The 12,094-nt window shown below is 39.9% G+C and overlaps 2 protein-coding genes across 3 annotated transcripts in view; one reads left to right on the top strand and one right to left on the bottom strand.

The window, feature by feature from the left end:
- The window catches only part of LOC139472013 (ATP-dependent translocase ABCB1-like), a 161,448-nt gene that overhangs the window by 64,437 nt on the left and 84,917 nt on the right, over positions 1 to 12,094 (bottom strand). The gene's annotated exons all lie outside the window — the stretch shown is intronic.
- Positions 1 to 12,094, top strand: part of LOC139472014 (uncharacterized) — an 84,196-nt gene that overhangs the window by 36,487 nt on the left and 35,615 nt on the right. The window lies entirely within an intron of this gene.

The following is a 12,094-nucleotide window of genomic DNA, read 5'->3' as shown; positions in this document are numbered from 1 at the left end:
GAATGAGTTAAATCTAACATTTTTTTCCCGTCAGTGAAGTTTATTACTATCTTCCATCATCTAGCAGCGATCCCATCAGTAACTAAAGGATCTAAGCATCTGCTGCCTATCTACTAAGTAGATGGTAGAACATGCTCGGAGATGCATGTGCACGATCTTTGACCTTTGATTATATGGGACTGGAAGTACTGGCCTATGTAAACACACCCGAAGCATCTCGCTGCCTTTGGAAGATAAGGGGGTTATAACGTGACCACAACAGTCTCCTGGTTTTGTCTGCTAGACTTGCAGGCGGTGCCAGAATTGGCAGACTTCAGTAAATATCATGTATGGCAGTTGTCAAATACTGAAGTAGATATATACATATATGCCTCCTATCAGGGCGGGATAAGGCATTTATCAGAGAGCTTTTACCTCCATTGGATGATGAATATTGACTCTCACATGCAGGTAATGTTACTTGGAACGTATCAGCAAAGGTCAAGGTCAGACGCAATTTATATCAATTACAGCTACAAATGAAAAAATATATATAAATATTATCAAAAAAATATGATTTTTTTGGGGAAAGTTTTTTTTATAGGGGAGTGGTGAGTGAAAGATATAAACGTGAGACAAAACTTTACCAGTAAGCAATCAGGGCCAGTGAAGGTTTAACATTGATCAGCCACAGAAATGAGAGATTATTGGCTCTCGATCTGATACTTCATAAAATGTTATAAAATTGGCACATGATCAAAAGTGAAGCATAACATTCAAATCCAGGAAATTAATATAAATATCCTAACCATTACAATTATTTATTATTGTATAATATGTTGTCATGTGCAATAGACAATTTGTGGATGTAATATAAACCAGATTTTATACCTCCATAACCACAAGGATAGGAAATGGATTTAAGCATTTTGACCATAACAGTTACCAATACAGAATACTCAGTGGCTGCCCTCAAAAACAAGGGATGGTAGTATCTGGATTATGTCCTCAGAAGAAAACAAATGTCATCTTGAGTATGGGGGTGGGGGATTTGGTGGGGGTGGTGATGTTGTTTGCAGGCAAACTAGATATCATTATTAGCACTCATCAATATTCCAGCTATATGATGGCAGTCTATAAATAATGGAGTCTGGACCAGACAATCATATCAAACATGACCATGATCAGATGCAGCTTATCTCTCAGAGTAGTTTCACAAATTGACAATTGCCATTCTTAGACTTACATTCATTATGCACAATTTTCAAATCATGTTTCTTCCTGAATATGACTGAACCCATCTTTAAAGGCTAATAAATAAAATCCAATGGAATTTAACCCCTGAAATATCTTACCATGGTTCTACAATCCTTGCGTAAACACTCTAATATACACCATATACACACTTGTTAACCAAACACCCCACAATGCAGACAGAAATGCCATAACAGCTCTGATCGGGTCGGCCAAGTTGGTAGACATTTTATCATTTTATTTGGGCTTAAAATGATAGAACAAGAGCGAAACATGACCCTCTCTCTGTTGGGTTATCGCCTGTGCGTTGGTATAACATGTTCATGACGTCTCCTGTCTGGCTGATCAAAATGCCCTTTCATTTGCTGATTATAGAATTGGCCATGTTCCACCAGTATCGGAAGGTGTATAAAAGTAGAATAAAAACAGTTCTGTCAACTTTGAAAATGCATCGGAAGATTGCACAGATTGAATTACATGTTGAGATTTTGTTGAATATGTGTAGAAATTCATGATTGTGAATATATGAATGTATGATTAAATATATGCTCTCAGACACACTCTGCTTTGGTTAAACAGAAATATGGAATATTGATTTGAATTATTGGATCAGCCAACAATAAACGTATACTGGACTAGTACACCTAACTGAAACATCAAATTCTTCTGCAGAATCTTACAGTTTACATCTAGTATTTGTTCAAGCAGGGATTCAGTGTTGGAATAGTTCCCCTTCAACCAATGCTAGTTAGAGCTGACTAACTGAGTGGCTGCAATGTCTGATTGTTTACAAACTGCCAGACCCGTGAAGATTCCGGGGTAGAATAGGTCTTCAGCAACCCATGCTTGCTGTAAAAGGCGACGATGCTTGTCGTAAAAGGCGACTAACGGGATCGGGTGGTCAGGCTCGCTGACTTGGTTTATGCATGTCATCGATCCCAAATGCGTGGACTGATGCTCATGACATTAATCACTGGATTGTCTGGTCCAGACACGATTATTTACAGACCGCCGTCATATAGCTGGAATATTGCTGAGTGCGGCGTTAAACAACAAACCACCACCACCCCAACAAACTGCCATCATGTTGGTTGGTTGTTGTTGGCTTGTTGTTTAATGCCGCACTCAGCAATATTCCAGCAATATGAAAGTGGTCTGTAAATAATCGGGTCTGGACCAGACAATCCAGTGATTAATATCATGAGCATCGTTCAGACGAATTGGGATCGATGACATGCATCAACCAAGTCAGCGAGCCTCACAACCCGATACCGTCAGTCGCCTCTTAAGACAAGCTGTTGCCTTTTGCAGCAGCATGGGTTGCTGAAGACCTATTCTACCCCGGATCTTCACAGGACGCCAACATGTAGATGGATTATTGCTGACCATGGCATTGGACACTATTCACTCTCTCACATCACACATGAATTCTGTATATCATGGCACTGAATGTTGATGAAGTTGTGTTGAGTTTAGAGACTGAAGCAGACATCCCCCAAAACAATATCCCTCGCACATACCCAACCTAATCCACCCCCACCATATTCCCCATGACAATATATCAAGTTGTATCTTAAAAAACAGAAGCATATCTACTAACACCACCCCCATTCCAACTCACCCCACCCACAGCACATCCCACTCTAACAACAACACACACCCCCACCCCCCACCCCCCCGCCCATTCACCCCACCGACTAGGGAGGGTAAGAGCCCACATCCTGCCCCTGACAGTGTTTCAGTCTGTACAGGTGACCCCCCTCTAGAGCATGCACTCAGTTAAATTGTTTTGACCAAGAAATAGCAATCAAACACCCCTGCGATGTCAAGAATCGGCACTTGAAACAAATCTTTTTCCAATATCCCCAGGATACAAATTTGGATACTGTCCAACAGCAATCACAATGTCCAAATATAAAACTATTTGTCCTGCTCCGGACATCAATAAATCAGGAATACCTCGGTGGTCACTTACAGACCATCTTAATTTCCCAGCAAGCACTGACCTAAGGTCAAGGTCATCATGTGGAGGAGTGGTGAGAGCGAGGAAGACCAGACAAGCGCACAGTGTAAAATACTCATGTGATAGTTAATGGGTTTGAAGGGGCAAGTATTTATGTAGGGAATAGCATTATTAAAGTGGTGGTGATTGAGATTCCATGCTAATTACAGGTCAAAGGTCAGGAAGAATTTAAATCGCCATGCTATGGTGTTGCGATGTGTTCTTAACATGGATGTGGCTTTACAGATACAGTAATGTCATACTTAACATGCAGAAGCGAATTCTATTATTTAAGCTCTGAAGTGGTGGATTTTTTGTTCCTTTGATCAATAAATGTCTTCTTCAAAGATAAGTGCAATAAGCTTCCAGTTTTTATGTCATTTGTATGTGCTCATCTGATAACTGTTTTTATAACATAGCCAAGGATGGGGCGAGTCATGGATGTAGATAGTTGAGGACTGGGATAGTCAAAGATGGAGATAGTCAGGGATGTGGATAGTTGAGGACTGGGATAGTCAAAGATGGAGGTAGTCAGGGATGTAGATAGTTGAGGAATGGGATAGTCAAAGATGGAGATAGTCAGGGATGTAGATATTCAAAGATGTGGATAGTTGAGGACTGGGATAGTCAAAGATGGAGATAGTCAGGGATGTAGATAGTTGAGGACTGGGATAGTCAAAGATGGAGATAGTCAGGGATGTGGATAGTTGAGGACTGGGATAGTCAAAGATGGAGGTAGTCAGGGATGTGGATAGTTGAGGAATGGGATAGTCAAAGATGGAGATAGTCAGGGATGTAGATATTCAAAGATGTGGATAGTTGAGGAATGGGATAGTCAAAGGTGGAGATAGTCAGGGATGTGGATATTCAAAGATGTGGATAGTTGAGGAATGGGATAGTCAAAGGTGGAGATAGTCAGGGATGTGGATATTCAAAGATGTGGATAGTTGAGGACTGGGATAGTCAAAGATGGAGATAGTCAGGGATGTGGATATTCAAAGATGTGGATAGTTGAGGACTGGGATAGTCAAAGATGGAGATAGTCAGGGATGTGGATAGTTGAGGAATGGGATAGTCAAAGATGGAGATAGTCAGGGATGTGGATATTCAAAGATGTGGATAGTTGAGGACTGGGATAGTCAAAGGTGGAGATAGTCAGGGATGTGGATATTCAAAGATGTGGATAGTTGAGGACTGGGATAGTCAAAGGTGGAGATGGTCAAACAAGGGGAAAGTCAAAGAAGATACATTGGGTATCAGTAATTCTATCTGGGTATTCAAATTTCTGTTACCCACTAGTTTTTACACATGTGGGTATTTAATTTAAATATTTATAAACACTATTCATCGAGTCCCTGCAAACTGGTGTCGTGTGGGTTCGAGAGCTTTATAGGACTCGAAAATACCACGATACTTCCACAAGAAAGTGTGATGGCAAATGATCGTGATGTAACTGTCATCGTGGAGTTTAGCAAGGTTGACGGAATGCTGTTTATAATTTCAAAATAAGTTGCTGATTTACTAATCGAATACGCAGGGTTACTTCACAATATTTTGATGATACACACAAGTTTTATTTTTGTAGCGTATGTGTAATGTTCTTTGTAATTTGACATGCTTGGATTTTATTTTACTGCGTATTTCTGCATTTCTGATGCGTATTTTACGCAGATACGCAGCTTATCTGGAGCTCTGGGATAGTGAAAGGTTGGGGAAAGTCAAGTAAGGAGATGCTTGTTATAGCTGTGATCCAGTTCATAATCATGATCACACACATTAAACCAATCACCCAATCCATTAAATTTCCTCTCACAGCCAGCATAGATTGCTGGGTATCTATCATAACCCGAAGTCCCCACAGGGAATAACAAAGACAGTCAATAAGAAATAGGGGTGATGGAGATCTCAAGTCATCAAATGTTATGTTCAGGGTTGAATAAGTCCACAAATGTGTGCAACTCCGATATTAATGGTAGCAATACTTGTCCTACGGTGGAGACTTCTACATCTGAATTATGTCTCCACTAACCCCATAGGATATTTAGGAAGAAAAAAGAAAAGAGCAACAGTTGGCACAGCATCAGAAACAGAGGTTAAAGGAGAACAAATTGTATGTTTCAGCAGTAATAATGTAAACACGTTTTATTACTTAAGGGAGAAAAGTCTGCAAAATGTAATTCCATCCCTAGCTTCAGCATGTTGTTTATCAGTTGGCACACATCTTACAACCTTCAGCAGTACATGTAGATGTTGCAGACTGTTGCTGTAGACACCATCAGCGCCAACAACAACAAAAGCATAAGCCATATTTAACATGTTCAGAGCCCTGACTCCTATCAGAGTGTTTAAATACTATAATGTGAGCTGTGCTGTCAGCAACTCCTCACACTGTCAGACTGCCACCTATACCACTGCTATACCACTGAGAGTGAACAGTGATGAGGAGTTTGACATCAACAGCTAAAAGATTTGAATGGTAAATGTTGTCTATCAATCTGCAACATATATCATAAAGTCCACAGGGGGTACCATGTTCTGAAGATCAAACTGCTGTGTGGAATTGCCTCCTTTAGCCATAACAGGACCCAAAAGTTAAAATCAAAGTGCACAGTTGTTTCCCTTGGTTATTCCAGGATCCTCTGACTGTAGGATTGAATCCACCCTAATTATGATCCTCAGTTTGTCTGCACGTACACCTGCTTGTGTGTTTCACCAAAGTTCACGTTCAACACTTCGGGCTGTTTCTGTTGAAATGCCATGATATAACTAGAATACCATATACCATATATCTCCATGCAATAATGTCTGTAACAGGGCAAGTCATATTTGATTTTGGTCTGGTAAACTCAGCTAAGAACCCATGTGTTAACACATTAATCTACTGGAAGTGATTCCAAGAGACAAGTTCTGTCTCGCATACTCAAACATTTTTGGCTCAGGCTGATGAAATGATAGGGATGGTAGACAATATCTGTCTCACTCACATCTTCGCCTTCCTCTTTCCTTGGATGCAATGGAATCGTAAAAGTGTATGCTAGCATTGGGTTATCTTCACTGACGCAAGTTTGCTGAAACATACATCTGAGTGTAGCATTTAGTCCACTGCACTCACAACTATGCACAATATTCCTTATTCCATGTAAGAAGCACCCAGGGCGCTCTCAAAATTAGAAATAGGGGGCTTTTATTAGAATATTATTTTGGTGGAAAAAAACAAAGTTAAAGTTAATCGTTATTTATGCTGAAATATTCAGTACGACAGATATATTTTTCCATGATTCAATTGCCCATAATTAAGTTGCATATAACACATGAGTGCGTATTATATGCGAATAAATAAGTCTTTTGTACGTTGATCAATCGGAAGGGGGGCTAATTGGGATTGTTCACTAGCCAATATCTTAGCAAATGTCAACGTGGGCGCTTATTACATCGAATACGGTATGCAAGGTTGTTGACAACCACGATTTTGTATTTCTGTTCTGTCCAGAAGTAACTACACAGTGCAAGTTTAGATACGCAATAATACCAAGAAACGTTACTCGATAATCTCAGTAGAGCAACAAACCCTACGAAATCAACATGATTGTGAAATGAACAACATGAAACTGGCATGAAGAGTGAGCAAGAACAATAAGATGTGTTCACACATTCCTGGCATTCCGGACCTGTCCACGGGCTGCTGTAGCCAGGGTGCTACTGTCTCAATTACCGACTACCTTTCACAGAATAGGGAAGATCTTCCCCTGCTGAGTGGAATGGAGTCTTGAACATTAGGAGACTCACCCAGGCATGGGAAATGTATCCTCACCAATTCTGGTAAAATAATATAATCAAGACACACAGTCTACAGTGATCTTCCCCATCTGTGGTAGTCAAGACACAGCCTAAAGGGATCTTCCCCATCTGTGGGAGTCAAGACACACAGTCTACAGTGATCTTCCCCATCTGTGGTAGTCAAGACACACAGTCTAAAGGGATCTTCCCCATCTGTGGGAGTCAAGACACACAGTCTACAGTGATCTTCCCCATCTGTGGTAGTCAAGACACACAGTCTAAAGGGATCTTCCCCATCTGTGGGAGTCAAGACACACAGTCTACAGTGATCTTCCCCATCTGTGGTAGTCAAGACACAGTCTAAAGGGATCTTCCCCATCTGTGGGAGTCAAGACACACAGTCTACAGTGATCTTCCCCATCTGTGGTAGTCAAGACACACAGTCTAAAGGGATCTTCCCCATCTGTGGGAGTCAAGACACACAGTCTACAGTGATCTTCCCCATCTGTGGTAGTCAAGACACACAGTCTACAGTGATCTTCCCCATCTGTGGTAGTCAAGACACACAGTCTACAGTGATCTTCCCCATCTGTGAGAGTCAAGACACACAGTCTACAGTGATCTTCCCCACCTGTGAGAGTCAAGACACACAGTCTACAGTGATCTTCCCCATCTGTGGGAGTCAAGACACACAGTCTACAGTGATCTTCCCATTCTTTTGGCAGTCAAGACACACAGTCTACGGGGATCTTCCCCACCTGTGGGAGTCAAGACATACAGTCTACAGGGATCTTCCCCACCTGTGGGAGTCAAGACACACAGTCTGCAGGGATCTTCCCCACCTGTGGGAGTCAAGACACACAGTCTAAAGGGATCTTCCCCATCTGTGGGAGTCAAGACACACAGTCTAAAGGGATCTTCCCCATCTGTGGGAGTCAAGACATACAGACAAATCTGCCCCCGCAGAGTGTATGAATATTCCTCTCCTGTGGTAAAATGCAATCTCTCACAGGAAGCCTGTTGTGATTATACACATGTCCTTGAAGAAAATCTCCATAATCAATCCTTTCTTCCATTTATTGTCTTATATCTCATTCCTCTGAATGTTCCTAAAAAGTTAAATATGTTCTCATAGTTTCAGAGTTTTATCTGCTGAAAACTGATTACTTGGTAATGATATCATTATTTTATAAATATATCCACAATATTATTGAATAAATGGGAATCTTGTTCACTTAATTATATCTTTATGCCCAGTATCCCATATCTGCTCATCATTTTCAGATACCTGCTGTAGATTCTGACATCATTAGAGAACTAAATGTTGGTCAAACTGCATCAATTTCAGTTGTAAAATGCCTTTCAGCGTAATGCATACCATTCTGCAATTTATTCGCACCAGACTTTGCCCTCAATATCACATTTATCAAAATTAAAGTCTCATTTCCAACTGTAACTGGCAGCTAAATGCGACAGTGCATGCACATGTAGTCTCATGCACATGCAGATTTTGACATGACAACTTGTGCACATGCATCATGGAATGTTGCAGGGCATCTCAACGCAACTGTTTGCAAAAAATTGCAACGTCACCATGAACATAGTGAAGGCTTCTGCACTGCAGCATAGATAATCAGGGCTGTTAGGTCATGCCGACCTTGTATCAACATCATTCTTGCTGCTGAGATTACAGGTGTTTGTGCTGCAGATTACAGGTGTGATTAGCATGCTGCAGACAAATGCACATTTGTTTCACATCTTGTCGCTTGGTCGCATATTGCAGATTTACAGAGCGTGTGTTAAGTACATGTTCTGTAATTAAATTTGTGGAATTTTCATTTAAAAACTTCAACCTTGAAAAAAACAATAAATGTGTGGGTTATTCTTCAGATTTCACTTTCTAACTTTATTTAATAAATAATTCAAAATGTTTGAACAAGAAACACGACGCTATTTTCCTACTAACTCCTTCAATAAGAAACACATTTGTCGCAATGGTTAACAAGAGCTTGTAGTCCAGAGCGTAGTCACGTGATCTTGACAAGGAATCTTCCATATTGACAATACAAAGCATCCTAGGAGAATATAGATTTTTCATCACGACACAACCCCATATCATTCTCCTATAACAGAAATCACAAGATCCATTTCATACCTGTCAATCTCTTTCAGTATCAGCCCGGTTGACAAATCTGCAAATTTGCTGATAATAAAATGGAGCAAATATTCTTTCAAGCAGAGGCAGCAATATTGAGGCTATAAATAATCAAGCCTGGGACAGGCAAAGAGTGGTTGATAGTATGAGCAACAATCCAAACAGGGTTTGATGTCAAACATGTATATCAATATTTTCTATTATTCCTAATTTGGTACTTCTTTTTTCCCAGACAAATACAGAAATAATGAAATGCAGGAAGATGATTATTCGGTTTGTATGACAAACGTCCCTTGGCTTTTAAGCAGTGATTTTTATTCATAGAACAACACATGTGCATGTGCAACAATGAATCATTTGTCTGCAAAGCTGGCAATATTGATAATGAACTCTCAGAAAATTGGTAAATGTAACTTCTCAACTGTTCCTGTGGTAATGATGAAAATGGAATCAAGTAATTGCAATATTACAGTGTTACACGCCACGTCTGTCCCATCAGGACAATGGGGTGGTCAGGTAGCCTAGTGGTTAAAGCGTTCGCTCGTCATGCTGAAGACCTTGGTTTGATCCCCGACATGGGTACAATGTGTGAAGCCCATTTCTGGTGTCCCCTGCTGTGATATTGCTGGAATATTGCTAAAAGCGGCGTAAAATCAAACTCACTCACTCCATCAGGACCATGCTCCCCCCCCCTAACAGGCTGATGCCAGTGACTAAAGTGTATGTTGGTATCCTCACCTCACAGGAATACCAGTTAATAAATTTGCTGGAGTACTGCAATCATTTTTTAAAATCCATCCCCAATTAATCTCTCTGTTCTCCTTCGCAGGACAATACAAGCACATTCCAAGAGAGTAATTGGTTGAACAAGTTTTATTTTTTTTCAATTTTTTATTCAGGCAATGAGTTACCTATAATTTTCTGCACAGTGGAGTATGATCGACATTTCATTTGAACAGAATTTCTCTTTTTGGGACATTGATTTGGAACAATGTACACATCAATGTTTACACACACGGAAAAATACCGGTAGGGTATTACTGTAAGCTGTAAGTATGGAAAATTCCCTGGTTGCTGAAATATGGAATTTAATAGATGGCTCTTCCATGCATATTGGAAGCAATATAGCATTTAGGGACACAGGAGAATACATTTCAGAAACCTTGGACCTTCTCTTACATTCAGAAATTGATTTTGAATTTATATTATATTATTTTAAGAATGTTTTTTAGAACAATTAATGGCCTCATCGGTAAATGCACCAAAAGATGGCCAATTTTTAAAGGTTCTTAATATTCTAAAAAGGTTATCCTTATATACTGAAAGTTGATATTCCCATTTATACAAAGTTAATATCATAATGCCATGGTTATCAATGCAAGATATCCTGGGAGAATATATACCTATGTTTACATACAAAACACCTCCAGGTCTGGTCTGAATCACCCGAAATCTGCACACATGGATTACACCTACTGGGAAATGTACGCCAAACTGTCTGATATGTGACTCAAAGTGTGAGTCTGTCAGCATCATGTTTGTGATGAGCAGGCAAGCTAGTATCTGGATAACTTGTCCATATTGAAGTGTGAATGATGTGTACAGCAAAACGGGTGAACGGACCGCTGAAGTCACATGCATGCCAAATAATGTGAAATCTACACAGGTGAAATGTACGCCAAACGATGTGATATATACATTGTGACATGTGAAATGTACGCCAAAAGGTGTGAAATGTACACTGTAAAACTGCATGCTAAATTATGTGAAATGTACACTGGGAAATGCATCAGTTGTGACTAATAAGGTGAGTGTACCAGATCCTTACTAAGAACAGGAAGTCTGTACATGTGTGTTGAAAGCATGGGACGTGGATAACAGGACAGCACAATTCAAAATACAGGTATGTCACCTTTTTTAGGAAGAAATGACATAAAAAGTCTGAAATAATGTACTATTCCCCTCCACTTTTGGTAGGGATGTTTTATCTTTCTATGATACACAAAACTTATTTTCATATGCAAAGTGTTTAATTAACCTTTAGCCTGCTGAATTATTTCACACTTCTTACCCCTACATGCTGGATTAATTTGAGCATAAGGCGCTCTAAAGAGGGTGGGTGATTTCAAACAGTCGGTGCCTCATTAAACAAGGGCCAATTGAAGAAATATTTTGCACATTCATACATGATAGAAAACTACACAGTACCATATAAAAATATCCAGATGTTTTCAATCATACCAAGGTTAAGACCAAAGCGAACACAAAATTTGTAAATTTTCTTGAACTTGCCTGAATTGCGTGATTCAAGGTGGTTTGCATTTCATGCTAGGAACTTTTTAAACTCGCGATATTTTCTTTTTGAGGTAAATAAATGACTGAAAGTTTTAATATTGAGCAAGATGAGCATTTATTCATGTCATACATAATTTTAATGTTACGCAAAGCCTTCTTGGTAAATAGATATTTATTTTGTTTGTGGGTGTCCTTATGCCATTCGCCTGTAAAAACTGGTTCGACAGTAGCAACACCGCTAGTGACAAACTCTGTCGAACTGGCTCGACAGTAGCGTTGAGAGCTTTAAACAGAATGACATAATTGATTATCAAAAGTCGAGTAACATATATGGAGAATGCAGACAAGAAAAAGTGTTCGAAATAAGCGCTTGCCCGAAGGCCCGTGGCAGGTAGATCTCATGGCAGGCCTGTAGTTTCCAATATGTATTGGTCCTTATGGCCTGCAGTAAATTTACATGTCGACTTATTTGTCACAATAAGCTGCTGTTTTTCTATATGATTGGTTGGTTGGTTGGTTTGTTGTTTAACGCCGCACACAGCAATATTCCAGCTATATGACGGCGGTCTGTAAATAATCGAGTCTGGACCAGACAATCCAGTGATTGATATCATGAGCATCGATCCAAGCAA

The sequence above is a fragment of the Haliotis cracherodii genome, unplaced genomic scaffold, assembly GCF_022045235.1.
Source record: "Haliotis cracherodii isolate W230 unplaced genomic scaffold, xgHalCrac1.p SCAF_23, whole genome shotgun sequence".
Classification (NCBI taxonomy): Eukaryota; Metazoa; Mollusca; class Gastropoda; order Lepetellida; family Haliotidae; genus Haliotis; species Haliotis cracherodii.
Note: the sequence above shows the minus strand (reverse complement) of the source record. Positions and strands in the feature narration are given on the sequence as shown.